This window comes from Ochotona curzoniae, unplaced genomic scaffold (assembly GCF_017591425.1).
Source record: "Ochotona curzoniae isolate NIBS_2020 unplaced genomic scaffold, NIBS_Ocur_1.0 scaffold_2683, whole genome shotgun sequence".
Lineage (NCBI taxonomy): Eukaryota > Metazoa > Chordata > Mammalia > Lagomorpha > Ochotonidae > Ochotona > Ochotona curzoniae.
In genome coordinates, this window is record NW_024467100.1 from 5,272,444 (window position 1) to 5,283,425 (window position 10,982).

At 50.1% G+C, this 10,982-nt stretch overlaps 1 pseudogene; it reads left to right on the forward strand.

The window, feature by feature from the left end:
* The first annotated feature begins 667 nt into the window (after nucleotides 1-667).
* Nucleotides 668-2,110, forward strand: LOC121171534 (annotated as a pseudogene).
* The last annotated feature ends 8,872 nt before the right edge of the window (nucleotides 2,111-10,982 follow it).

Here is a 10,982-nt window from a genome sequence, read left to right on the forward strand (position 1 = left end):
TAGGGGGTCACACTTCGGTTGGGGGTTTGCATTAGGCTGTTCTGTTACTTGAGTTCAAGGCCAAACCAGAAGACCCAGCCCTCTAGTGATGCCACAAGCAGTTGGTCTGGGTGAATGCATTATCTAAGGGCCTAACTGCGCCCTCAGCCACAAGGAAAGGAGAGCTAAGGCCAGGGACTGGAGGCTAGAAATACTTCCCCTGAGCAGAAACAGATCTCCCCCTTCCCCGCTCCCCTTACCTTCTCATTGTGGGATCAAGCTTTGAGAATGCAGAAATTTAGCAAAAGCAAGGGTCAGAAGGCTGAACAGTTGAAACTGTTCAAGTGGTTTCCCTGTGCTTGCCTAGCTAGTACTGAGCACCTGCCCCCTGTCCCTGGGGCTCCTTCCTCACCTGTGAAATGTCAGGTATTCCTCAGCTTCCGGACTTGCACAAAGAGTTTCTGCACTGTTGTGACTCCTCATTGAACCTTAGAAATTTCCATGACTTGAATTGGATGGGAAAAATTCAAGTACTTTTTCCCCCTCCGTATGAAAGTACTTCCCGATAGTAAAATTTCAACAGTAAAGGAGAAATGAGTAAAAATTAATCTTTCCAGTCTTTTTCCTTGTTATTTATTTATGTATCTATTTATTCACTCCACAAGTACAATTAGGAGGCCAAGTCAACATGAATAAAGGTCAGAGTGGTGATCACAGTCCCAGAGGAGGACAGCAAGGACAAGAGAGAAATGAAAACCTCCTGTGCCAAGCAGAAAGAGGAAGGAGGAAGAAAACAAAAGCACCCGAGGCTGCCAGCTGACTGCCCCTGGTGACACCTTCCACCCACAGCTGACTAAAATTATTGAAGTTAGAATTAAAGACTATCTTCTCACGGAGGAAGAATTCACTAGAAACTAGGAACAAAGGAAACAATTTGGAGAAAAGCAGAAAGGGGAAGGATCCAAGATAGGATGACCTGAGAGGGACCCCACTTTGAACAGGAACCTTGGGGGTGATCATGGATGTCAAGTTCGCCACTGTGTCGACCTTGTGGGGCTGGAACCCTAGGTCAGCATCCTTTTCTCTGTGGACAAGAAGCAGATAGAATCAGGCTACTCAGTCCTGCTCAGCCACAAGATGCATGCTGTGATAAGGGTGTGCTGATGGATGACAAAGACCCCTTCCCAGGTCACAGTGTTGAAGGTGGAAATGGTCCCTCAGGAGATCTATGCTAATCCTGGGGGGAGGCAGTGATGATGAAGGTAGAAATGGCCCCTTAGGAGAACTATGCTGATACAGGGTGGACAACTAGATCCAGGATATTAAGGAATCTGTAGAGCTTCTTTTCACCCTTCCAGAATATTATGAGATGGGAATAAAGTTTCCCAAGTGGGGTGGGTCTGTGGTCCACCGGATACAAGTAAAACAATGTTGGCCAAAGCAGTAGCAAATCACACATCACCACTTTCTTAAGAGTGGTTGGCTCCAAGCTTACTCTGAAGTACCTAGGTGATGGGCCTAAATTCATACAGGAATTTTTCTGTGTGGCTGAAGAACATGCACTTCCCATTATGTGCTTCAGTGAAACTGACTCACGCTATAGGGACAAAAAAATATGTGCCTCAAATTCTGGCAGAGAGAGAAATTCTGCCAATGATGTTGGAGCTGGTGACCCAGCTGGATGGATTTGATTTAAGAGGAGAAAAACAAAACAAAAAACTTCAGCACTTAACAGACGAGGCAGTGTCAACTGGAAGACTGGACTCCCTCTGTCTGATGAAAAGGCACAGAAGCACATCTTTCAGATTCACACAAGCAAGATGACAGTGGCCTAGGCTTTAACTGTGGACATCTCAGTCACGATTAAAGATGACCTCCCTGGGGCTGCCACCAAGGCCATCTGTACAGAAGCTGCTCTGGGGACCTCGAGAGAGTGCAGAATGGAAGGAAGAAGCAAGGAAGCAAGGACTTCAAGAAATCTAAAGAGAATGTCCTTTATAAAAACCCTACCCACAACTCCTGGGCTGTATCTCTAGTGGACCACTGCAGGGTGATAGCTGCCATTTTTCTACTCCTAGGAGTGAGGTGTTGGGGTGGGGAAGCTGCCCAGAGGAACCCAGGTTGCAGTTGATTTTATGAATAAACATTGTGTGCATCCTCTGGAGTGTTAGGTGTCCTTTGATTACTACTCATTCTGCTTCCCAATAAAGTGTGCTCTTTCCCACAAACTATGACAATAGCAAATACTCACAGAGCCTGGGCTGGTGCTGCTGAATGGATCGGGCCACATCTCTGCCCTCTCAGCACTCCTGGGCTGGAGGTGGAGAGAGGAGAGGCATCTCTTCCATGCAGTCTGACAGCAGAGAGGAATCCAAGGAAAGATGGGAAGTGAGGGTGGGGTGGGGTTGCTGTTTGTGCAGAGAGGTTTGAGAAAGTCTGACTGGTAGGGAGCTTGTGGCAGAGACAGATGACAGCTCATAGGTGAGTGGGTGGGGCTTGAAAGGGTGACCTGGAGGTTGACAGCAGGTGCAACTGTCAAAAACACCAGCCCTGAACCCATCCTGCTTGCCTGCACCCCAATGAAGCTGGTGGCACCTGCAAGCCACCAAACACCTGGAAGAGGCATAAAGCCTCTTTGGCCATGCTGAACTACTCAACACACCTGCCATTGGTTTGGTGGGGTGGTCGTGGTGGGCTGCCTTTCTCCTACTTTCTCCCTTCTATGAAGAGGGGTGTTTGATGTAGGAAACCTTCTGCAGAATCAAGAACTATGCATTCCCATGACCTTAGAAAAGTTACCTACCCTCTTGGAACCTGGCTGTCAACTATGCAAAGGACCCATGCTCTTCCTATAAGGAGGATGGTTCAAGGGGGAGTTAAGTAAGGCAGGTATAGCCAAAGCTCAACTCCTTACTGCATGTCTGCAGCCAGCTCCTCCTTTTGACTTTCCTGACAGCCCGCTGCCTTCCCGGGATACATACATGCTTGAGGGCCCTCTTCTTACTTCTTCTCCCTGGGTCTCCACATCAGCTTCATGCCTAAGACCTTGGACACTTGCTTCCTTGCCCAGGCACTGTGGGAGGCAGGGGACTCCCAGGGTCAATCCCAGCTCTGCCTTGTTCTGGTCGTGTGATCTCAGACAAGATTCCAAACTTCTCTGAGCCTTATTTTCCTCCTCTTTAAGATCTGAGTCATGGACCTAATAAAACTGTTTGGGGACACAGTAAAGTAGTATGTGGGGCACAGGGCACTCATTAGTTGATTAGATGATTTTAGTTGTTATGGCAAAAACTTTAATGCATACAAAAAAGCAGGGAGAAAAGCATGATGAACTCAGTCTCTAAGGTGTATCTCCCATTATGTCATGTTTGCTTCATCTGCTTTTATTTTGGTTAATATATTTTAAATTAAAGACAGCGTGACATTTTACCCAAACACTTCAGTAAATGTCTTTTATAAAGATACAATCTGACGTAACCTCAAACAAGACTAACCATGATTCCTTAAAATCAGCAACACCCAACCCACATTTCATTTCCCTAGGGACCTCAAAACTGGCTTGCCCAGTTGGGTCTTTCTGTGAACCAGAATTCATCAACATCCATACACTGGGTTTGTGGGTTTTGTATCTTAACTTTTTCCTTCTATCCCTTTCTTGCTCATAAATTCTAAGTTTTTGGAATAATTTCTGATTTCCAGAAAAGTTGTGAAGCTGCATCGGAGAACCCCATTCATATATTTCTTCTAGTTCTCCCTACTACTAACATCTTACATAACTATGGTTGTTGTCAAAACTAAGAAACCAATATGGGAGTAAATTACTGTTAATATGGTCCAGTTATGGGAGCCCTGATACTTCTCTCTGGAATAGCTCTTCTGGGCTGCTTCCCAAACGCCTGCAACAGCTGGTGCTGTGCTGGGTCAAACCCAGGAGTCAGAAACTTGATCTGACCTCCTACGTGAGTGACAGGGAACCAGGCACCTGAGCCATCAATGTCTGCCTCCAGAGTCTGCATCAGCAGGAAACTGGAATTGGGATGGGGCAGAGACTGAAAGTCAGGCATACCCTATCTGAAATGGGATGCTGGCATCTTAATCACTAGTATAGATGCCCCTGCCCCATTTTCCCCTTAAAATGGAATTCAGATATAAAGACCTGTTGAGATTCAGGTTAGAACTTTTTAGCCAAGGACTTCCCAGGGATTCTGTGAACCCGGTGCTCAGGATTCTCCGTATTCACCACCTACTAATTCCAACAGGACATGTTGCAAGTATCCTACACCTGTCCCCCCGCTGCTTCCTGGGCCTTCCTCCACCCCCGGAGATTCAAAGCACCCACAGCTGACAGATGAACGTTAATTTAATCAAGTCCCTCAAAGTGTCAGGTGGAATAAAGGACCTCTGGGCCAGTGATCCTCAAGTGGCTTTTTTTTTTTTTTTTAATGTCAAAACCTCAATGAATCTGCAACCGGTGTTGTGGTACAGCAGGTTAATCGGCACTTTGAAGTTCCCACATTCCATATTGGAGAGCTGGTTCAAGTCCTGTCTACCGTGTTTCTAACTCCCTGCTAGTGCACTGGGGAAACAGCAAACGTCGACTCAGCTGCCTGAGTGCCTGCCCTCTGTGTGAGAGGCTGGATGAAGAACATGGCTGTGACCTCACAAGGCTGTTTGTGGCCTTCTGGGGAGTGAAGTAGCAGATGGATTTTCTCTCTCTCTCTCTCTCTCTCCTCTCCCTATCCTTCCTTTCCAATAAATAAGTAGATCTTAAAAAAAATAATAAATTGATTTTGTAGGAGCTTTATTTTTTCTTACATTGCTATGAAATATTGGACAGGTCCCTTGACTTGCCTGGCAATGGCTCAGGTGATAAACCAAAGCCGTACAGTCACTTTCAATGACAACAACAGCACAGCTTTCTGGTTGTATGCAATTAAAACATCCAGTCAAATTCATCAAGACAACATTGGACATGATTTCAGGATACAGCCATCAGCCCCATTCCTGGCGGGGGCCTGATGTGGGCAGGAATCCTGCTGTTGAGGAGGGCATCACTGCTTGGCCCAGGGATTGACTTTGGACTCTGTCCCCAACAGGGGTGGTTGACACACTGGTCAAGACATTGCTTGGGATGCCAGCATCTCAGATTACATCGCCTAGATGAAAGCCTCAACTTCACTTCTGTTTCAGGTTCCTACTAATGCCCACCATGGGAGGTAGTAGGCCGCGGATCAAGTCATTGGGGCCTTGTCATTCATGTGAGAGATTCAGATTGGGTTCCAAGTTCTTGGATTCAGCTTGACCTGGCTCAGCTGTTGTAGACAGTTAGGGAGTGAGTTAGTGGATGGGAAGTGTCTCTCTCTCTCCCTTTCTCTCTCTCCCCGCTGCCTTTCAGATAAATAAAAGTAAAAATAAACAAGATACATTTGAGAAAAGATACAAATTTCCAGGAGAGGAAGATGTCATCCAGAACCTGTCTCAGAAGTGGAATGGTATTCTGTGCTTTGCAGCTCAAATCCATGCACCATGAGCCAGGATGGACTGAGCCCTCCCTTCAGCCCCCTGCTCCCCAATGAGGTGCTGCTGAACAGAACAAACAAATGGAAACAAGATGTCCACTACAAACAGTTTCTACATTTTATATTAAAAAAGTTTTTTTTTATCAATATAAAGAGAGTAGATTTCATGTATTTCATGGAAAACAACCATACTTCCCTCTCTCCCTCTGTCCCTCAATCTTCTCTTCTTTCTTACTTTTACCATTATTGTTATTTACAAATTTCTTTAAATAAAAGACTTATTTAGTTATCTATTTGAATTTCTACATTAGAGGGAAAGACACAGAGGCAGAGAACTTCCATCCACTGATTCACTTCCCAAAAGGCCACAGCAGCCAGGGTTGGGCCAGGTCAGAGCCAGGAGCCAGGAGTCAGGAGCTTCTTCTGGGTTTTCCACATGGTAGCAGGGGCCCAAGGACTTGAACCATCCTCTACTGCTTTCTCAGGCCATTAGCAGGAAGCTGCATCAGCAGTGGAACACACGGGACTCAAACTGGTATCCATATGGGATGCCAGCACCGCAGATGGTGGCTTAACCTGATGTGCCACAGTGCCGGCCCTAAACATTTTCTTCAAGAGCAATCTTCACGAATGTACTTGAAAAGCACACACAATCCAATTTTCCAAAGTTCAGTTTATGCACAACTCTTTGTGTAACCAAATTTCCCTCTCCAGGTGGCTACTGCAAACCTCAAGACCCAGGACAAGTGTGTGGGATCTTTGTGGTGTCCTCAGGGTCTCTTCCTTTGCTGGTTCTACATTCTGGTGTTGATATTCCTTTTCCTTCTCTCTCATTTGCCATCGTGACACATGCTTCCCTCCTCCCGCCAACGCTAGAACAAGGCAGGACACACATGAGCAGTTTATCAGTGACTCTTCAGGAATGTGTTGTGGCCTACAGCTAGCTTTGTCTGTACTGTGAGTTTTCCCACTGGAAAGACTCAACAGTTTGGAAGCCAGAGGTTCCAAAGACGACGTGGCACAAGATCCTTGAGGCATTCAGCGTGCAAAGATTTCCAGAGCCATGAGGTGCAAGCACGTTGGCTCTCCCCTGGACTAGCTGGGACTCCTGTGGGGAGGGGCGCACAAATTGGTCTATGCAGACAGAACCTGGGGCAGTAGGGGCAGGGGAGAACAGGACAGAGAACAACGGGCAGTTGGCTGAGGCCACGGGGGGCCGAGCCCGGCTCTGGGGTTCTGTTCCAAGTGACCTCAGCTGAGCTTTCTTTCTGGAGGAGATTGCCTGGCCTGGGAGCACCACGGAAGATTTGGCAGTGCCTGGGGGAGGGAAAGTGCAGCCAACAGCAGCAGGTGCCAGGGACGGGCTGGAAAACTCTAGTGAACTTCCCAGAGTCACGAAACAGCTTCAGTTCTTCGTGTGGAGAGGCAAGAGCAGGACTCGAGAGAGGAAGGGAAGCCTCAGCCTGCTCCCCAGGCACAGGTTAAGCTCCATCCTCCAATTTGTCACCATCTGGCTTTCCCACCTGAGCCCAGGGTTGCAGAGAAGCCTCGGAGGGGTGCGCCCTCCAAGGATGTCTTCAGTGCAGACATTGGAAATCAGCTTAGCCCGGCTCCAAGGGAGGACCACTCACGGACTGCAAGGACCCAACAGGCAGTCCCATGGGGCCGCAGGGAGGCTCACTGTCCTGCCAGAGACTGGAAAAGGAACCTTGGGAGCTGCGTAGGCCCTCTCCAGCCCTGAGGAACCCCTACTCCCCCAGCCCTCTCACTTCCACTTCTCTCTGCCCACTCAGTGTACAGATGACCCAGTGTGGCGCAGAGCAGGCAACCTTCACAAACTCTCTGGGCTTGAGCACGAGGCAAAGCTGGCTAAGGTGTCCTGCATCCACGTCTCCTGGTCAGGTGTGGTTCACAGCCCCTATGTCTGCTACTCAGGCTCCCAGCTATGCTTAGCACATCTGCTCACACGGAGCATGCCGGTTGGCAGCACCTGCGCCCTGTGCAGCCAGCCACGGCCACACGGTTCCTTGGGTTAAGAGGACAGAGCATTTTCTCCGTGCAGATGTGTCACTCCTTCTACATGAACGCCCACTCGGAGGACGCTCAGCGGCCTTCCAGGTCTAGCTGGGCTCTAGCCAAGGGTCATGAGTAAGGCAGTTCTGCACCCTGGAACCATGAGATCTGAGACTGTGAGGATGTGACATATGTTCTGGCCGCTGGAGACGAGCTGTGTTCTGTGGAATCTGTGGACATGTTTGTACTTCTTAGTCCTCAGAGACATCTCAGAGTGCAACTCTTTGGGGGAGAGAACTATTCACGTTTGGGTCCATGCATGATGGCTCAGTGGCCAAATCCTCATCTTGTACATGCCGGGATCCCATATGGGCTCCAGTTCATGTCTTGCTGTGTCACTTTCCATCCAGCTCTCTGTTTGTGGCCTGGGAAAGCAGGAGAGGATGCCCCAAAACCTTAAGATCCTGCACCCATGTTGGAGACCTGGAAGAAGTTCCTGGCTCCTAGCTTTGGATCAGCTCAGCTCTGGCTGTTGTAGCCACTTGGGGAATGAACCAGCAGACAGATCTTTCTGTTGCTATCTCCTTCTCTCCATAAATCTGCTTTCCTTTCAAATTTCAGTCACATTTGACTCCTCTGGGAGACAATTTGAAACTGATTTCCCCACAAAACCAGCATTGGAGATACGATTATCTCCCTGGCAGTAGCAGTGTCAGCCTGTTCCAAGGGCACCAGGCCCTTGCTGCAGAGGCTGTGCTGTCTCTGAGAGCTCCTTGCCTGTTTTTGTGTGAACTGGGGGGGTCACCAGCTGGTAGAATACCTCCCAAAGGTCTTACTCAAAGTCCGCCTCCTCCAGGAAGTCCTCTCCCACCCTCCTGTATCTCAACACACATCCCAGCACTCCACCCGGCTGCACCCAGAATCCCACATTTGGGTGTTTGCCCCGAGTCAGGTTGTGGCTGGAGCATATGTCTGCATGCGGGTCAGGCTGGCACCACAACAAGAGGTGGTGATGCGCTGGCCCCGGTGCTGCTGTCAGAGAGTTCTGGGGCTGGTCTCCTGGGGGGACTTTGGCTCCTCCCAACAGCACCTGGAATCCGCCAGCTTTCAGTAGCCCCTGTGTGGCCTTGTTCTAGCTGCCCTCTCTGCCAGCCATGGAATCCCCTCTGCTCACCAAGCCCCCGGCCCCATGCCACGGCATACAATAACCACGTTTGTTCTAAGAGGTCCGTTTCTTTCTGTGCTGTGCTTTCACGACAGACAGGGCCTTTCCTGTGGTGTCAGCCCCCTGTAGCACGGCCTGGCCTGACCTCTGCAGAAGACAGCCCTTGACCTTGGCTGCCATGGGTCTCCCGCACACCCCTCCCTTCATACACACATACACACACTTCTCTCCTCTGCTCTGAGAAAGCAGCTATCCCTGGCTGGCTACATCCCCCAGGCTTATAGCCTTCCTGACTCTGCAGAAACTGGTTCACTCTTGGGCTCTCTGAAATGCCAGGCTGGAGATGAAATGCCAGAATAGGGGGAGATGGGGTAGAGAGAGAGGAGGTTGTGCTGGGAAGCGGAGGGCTAGAACCCTGGAACACTCCCCCCTGGACGCCACAGACAGGAAGCACAGGGCTCAGCATTCCCGTGAGAAGCCCTGGAGCATCCCAGACCCTGGGAGAGCACAGCTTGTGCAAAGGCCCTGGGGAACGAGTGAAACTGGCTGGTGCAGACACTCAGCATCTGGAAATACTTGATGTTAGCATAAACCCAGTCAGTTCCTTGGACTGGGACTAGCATCTGTCTGACTCCTGGGAAAACAGATTCAGTGGCAGAAAACACCAAACCCCGAGTGGGGATGCAATGAGGCAGGTATGTGTGTGTGAGGGGGAGTGTTCCATGCGTGCTCCACCCTTAGCCATGGCTCTGGTGTAGCTACCACCTGCTTGCCCACTTCCAGTGTTCAACAGGGTTCTGTGGGTGCCACACGCCAGGGCGCAGGTGACACGTCTCCTTTGCAGATGCCTTGTCCCAGCAGGAGCATTGCCATCCCACCGCACCCAGGCATAGGAACCTCCTGACTTGGTATACAGTAGATGTGCCATCTGTCCTCCAAGAATTTCAGAGCCAGTGTCATGTTTTTTTCCTCCAGTTTTGCCTTGAGGCTTTTATTTTTTTTTTCCTCCCACAATGTGACACAGTGTTTGAACTTGGCTTTCCCGGAGAGAAGCCCTCTGGGTGCGATCTAAGAAGCAGGGGCCAGGCCAGGCTTGGGCCAGGGCAGCTGCCCCAGGGAGCTGAAGGCCTGTGCTTCTGGCGCCTCTTTCTGTCCCTGGGGGCACACGGGCCTCTTCTCCCAGGCAGTCTTCTGACTGACCACAGGTCCTGAATGCCTTCCTCTCTGCGGCCCTCTGGCCAACCCAAACCGCCTCTCCTCTCCTTCACATTCTTCTCACATCTTCACGCGCATTTCCCAGGGCTCCCCGTGGCCTGGGAGCAGAATCTCCCTGGCCTGCTCTCCTTGGCACGGGGCCTCCTCCTTCCCCATCTCTCCTCCCCATGCTCCTCTCGGCCTTGCCCTCCCCTCCCCCCGCCCCATCTCTCTCCTCCTTGCTTTCAAGAATGTGCCATTTCAGAGAAGGTTCCACTCTCTCAGCCGTGGCTGTTTCCATGCTGTTTCTAACATCCCAGAGGAATGTCTCATGTCATCTTCACCAGTGAGAGGATGCACTGGGACTCAGTCCCTAGCTCCCAACCTCCTCCTCTCCTTTCTCCACCAGTTCCATCTGAAACACAATTTGTTTTTCCTTTTTTTTTTTTCCTTGCCCCTAGAATCCTACTCCATCTTCAACCTTCAGGATCCTATTGCTCCATGAATAACACCCTAGAAAAGGTGGTGTATTGAAAGGTGGTATGTTGCTAAAGTTTTCTTTTAAAATCAGCTGGGGAAATTCCAATCCTCCTAAGCTCAGGTCACTCCCTTTCCCAATTCAGCCAGAATGCCTGCGAGTGTGGTGGCTGGGTAGCGGTCATTTATAGAGATCCCCAGGTAATTGTGATGGGGGACCAAGCTGAGGAGCCATCAAGAAAGAAGGTGGGAGGGTAAGGGAGGAGCCTTCAGGCCTGGGACACAGGCCTTGTCTTCAGAGCTGGGAAGGAAAGAAAAGAGGGGCTAGGAGCCTTCTCTCTCGAAAGCCTCTGCCAGGTGGACCAGGGACTCCACCAGGAGAGACCCTGCTCCAGGGATGTCTTCCAGCCAGCCCAGGAGGCCTCTGCCTCCACTGCAAAGTGGGCTGGTTGCAGTGTTGCTCAGGTGTCCTGGTGCCCAGGGAACTCTCAGATCTGTGGTTGTGTAGGGACCCAGTGCCATGTCTCCTTCCCAGGGCAGACCCTGGGTCCTGGACACTCACCGACTCCACAGCACACACATCAATTAGTTGGAACAAGGACCTAGTTGTGCTGCCGTACCTTGGCTCAGCGGCC